This window comes from Octopus bimaculoides, chromosome 10 (assembly GCF_001194135.2).
Source record: "Octopus bimaculoides isolate UCB-OBI-ISO-001 chromosome 10, ASM119413v2, whole genome shotgun sequence".
Lineage (NCBI taxonomy): Eukaryota > Metazoa > Mollusca > Cephalopoda > Octopoda > Octopodidae > Octopus > Octopus bimaculoides.
The window spans coordinates 31,793,258-31,796,680 of NC_068990.1; the positions used below are offsets into that span (position 1 = coordinate 31,793,258).

Below are 3,423 nucleotides of genomic sequence, written 5' to 3' on the forward strand. Positions count from 1 at the left end.
TGATTGCCCGGCCGCCCTCCTTTAATCGGGCAGGCGAGGCAGTTTTCTTTTGCCTGGTTGCGGTGGCGAAAGAGATTGTCTGGTGGACGAGGCTGAAAGGAATGAGGACAGAGACATTCCTCTTTGGTAAAGCTCTCATCGACTTTTTCAACTTTTACTTGAAAAGGAAAGTGAGGGTGGAGAGGGAGGTGCTGTCCTCGAGTGAATTTATGCAAGAGGTGGGTGAAAGTCGTGAAAATGGTACCACTCTCAGTGTTGACCTGTGAGTCAGAGGAAAGGAGTTGGAAAAGGCATTTGTCCGTATTATTCAGGATGATCTTGGATGGTGGGGTTTCTCAATCATCCCTAGAGGTCCGCCTGTATCAGGACCACCCCCACCATCACAATTTTTTTCTACTTATTGCTGTATATTATGTGTACTTCACTTCTTTTAATGTATACTATGCACACGTTTTTCCTTTTTTTTATCTTTCCATTATATGTAAACCGTTTATATCTGTCTTTGTATTGTCCCCCTCATTCTTCGCCCTAGTGGCAAATAAAAGAAACCATCCTCCTCCTCCTCCTCCTCCTCATCATCATCATTATTATTATTATTGTTCAGTAGTTTTATTTTTATAATGTGCTTTCACTTCACTACCGAGCGCAGCTCTGTGCGCCTTGGGTATGTGCTGTGGTTTGCTGTGGTGCTCTTATGGTTACTGTATTGAAAGTGTTTTGCGTAGGATGTGTGTAGTGCCCAGTAGTGCAATTTTCTGTATATTATACATATTTGTAAGTCCTGGTGTTTTTGTTATGTATTTGTCTGAATATTTTTTTATTATACCTAAGGCTCCTACTATGATAGGAACTGTTTCTGTTTTTAGATTCCACATTCGAGTTACCTCTATTTCCAGGTCTTTGTATCATTATTATTATTATTATTATTATTGATTGATTGATTGAGAGAGCAGTGCATGCCATCAAAGTGACACTGGGATACAAATATACGAAGCCCAATATACCCATCATTACTACCCGTCTGATGAGGGTACACCAGGCACATGCATCACAACCATATGTGCACAATATGGCGATTTCATATCAAGACAAACAGATAATGACCTTGCAGGTGGGGCCCACTCAAAAAGTCCCGGAATAAGGATTGTTTTAAAGATGAACAAACACTCACACCTCCAGAGGTGAATTATTCAAACCACAAAGAACTCCTCTCCACTACTTCTACTCGTATCAGAGATGCACATATTGTCAGCCACAATAAAGTTCATAGTATAAAATTAAATTATAACACATATACACCATGCAGACGACAGCCAACAAAATAAAACTAAATTTTACAATTTATTCCTTGTATGTGACCCGGTACCAAATGATCTGCGGTCCGGTGGTTGTAAGTGCGTGTGATATGTTCAGTGTATACGGATGTGCAGATGTATAGGAATAAAGTTTAAAACGAAGGAGAGCAGGAGAATGTCCCTCAGAAAAGGTAAGACAGTGGGAAAGTGATTTCTAATAAGAGAGGACATATTATAGGTTTCAGAACAGAGTGAATAGTCTGGAAAAGATCAACTGAAATGGAGGACATTGCGATGTAAAGATTCAGGAGCAATTGAACGAATGATTCAAACAGACTAGGACAGTGATTCGGGGAAACGCAAAACTTTGGTGCTGTGATTTGCTGTTACCAAGATTTGTGTAATAGCAATACCCCTCTAACATTTTGGTGTGTGTGCGCGCAAATTTTGTCTTTCTTGGCAAAGTACGTGCGCATTCATACAAGTAGACGTTTGCAGTTCAAATATTTCGATTTCCTCAAGAAAACCTAATGTACGCACATTTTTCATTTGTTCACTTGTTGCAAAACATGTGCGCATGCAGCAAGCGCACAGCTTAGAGGGAGCAAGGGAACATTGTATGGTAGCTGCTTGCATATGAGGTAACAGCTATAATGGTCAAGCAGATGCTCGTAAAAAGTGGCTAGGACTGCCAAGGATGAGCATACCTACACTTGAATGCCCCCTCCATCGACTTCTTTCCGCATAACTTTCAAAAAATTGGATACCTTTTGATGAAATTTTCTACAAATACCTTTCAGGTGGTGCAAATCTCGGTTATACTGGAATTTGTGAACATTTTTACGGAGGAGCAGAAGTGATTCGGAGAATTCACAAAATTCGACTTTGTTTCTTCTTAACTTTCAGGAAAGTGGTAATCTTTTAATGAAATTTTATGCAAATACCTTTCAGATGGTGTAGACTACGACTAAATAGGAACTTAACGTGAAAAAAAAAAGAAAAAAAATGGTGGGCTCACACGCGTACATACATACTTAACATATTTTCGAAATTTCAAGTTTCATTTTGTGCATATATGTGATATATGTCAGTATGTATGTGTGAGCCAAACTTTTCTTTCTTTTTTTTTTTTTACATAATATTCCATTATAATTCTAGCGTATACCATCTGAAAATTGTCAAAAAAAAGTTATTAAAATATACCCATTTTTTTCTGACAGTTATCAGAAAACAGAGTTGTGGTAGTGGTGGTGGGGTACACTTGTGTAGGTATGTCCAAGTGTTGTCTGATGTCGCTTTGGGCGTTCAGAGAAAATTAAGCTCCCGTTCACATTGGTAATCAAAGAATTTAAAGCGAGCAAGGTGTGATAAACTCTGAGATGCAACAATTGCGAAGATAAAGTCTCCAATCTTTACTGAACACAAGATGGAGAAAACCGCAGACGAGGCTGTTGCACAAACGAAAAGGGAAAAAAACGGGTGCGGAGTGAACTGACCACTAAAGGAGTTGGCTTTCTTCCCTGCGAAGCAACGATTTCACTATGCAGGATCGGACTTAGTGAGAGAAGTTATCTAAAAGAAGGATGGGACCACCACCACACACACACACACACAGCAGAAAGGTAAGTGTGCATGAGTACAGTGAGACAAAGTGGATCAGCCACTCAACATGTGAAATATGCAATGACGTGGACACCGGAAGAAGATAAATGTAAAATAGCCAGTCCTAGGACACCTGGTGTCGGACGTTCCAATACGACATCAAATGCATGAGGATCAACTGGAGCGGAGAGGATTTAGGCAGATCGAACTCGCTGGAGGAAGCTTGTTACCTTATGTGTTTCACGTAACGGGATTATCTAAATTTAAGTAAAAGCTGCAACAAGTGTAGCTACATTGATTTATCGATGACTAGAGAAGGTAAATAAAACTATTGTGTCACGCTGCAATTTTGTTTATCTTCGACTGAATCCGCACTTCTTATGCAAATTCTTAGTATGTGCACTTATAGTGGACTGCCCTAATCAAATAAATAAATAAATAAATAACGATTGTAACAATAACATATAGTTTTTAGGACCGGTAGAGATGGACTATATGTAATCTGAACCTCCCCCCCCCCTTATTT

At 39.4% G+C, this 3,423-nt stretch overlaps 1 protein-coding gene across 1 annotated transcript in view; it reads left to right on the forward strand.

The window, feature by feature from the left end:
- The first annotated feature begins 3,016 nt into the window (after window positions 1–3,016).
- LOC106881055 (uncharacterized) overlaps window positions 3,017–3,423 on the forward strand; it is an 18,501-nt gene continuing 18,094 nt past the window's right edge. The window contains exon 1 of the mRNA XM_052971112.1: window positions 3,017–3,215. The gene's annotated coding sequence lies outside the window, so the exon portion shown is untranslated. The remainder of the gene's footprint in view (window positions 3,216–3,423) is intronic.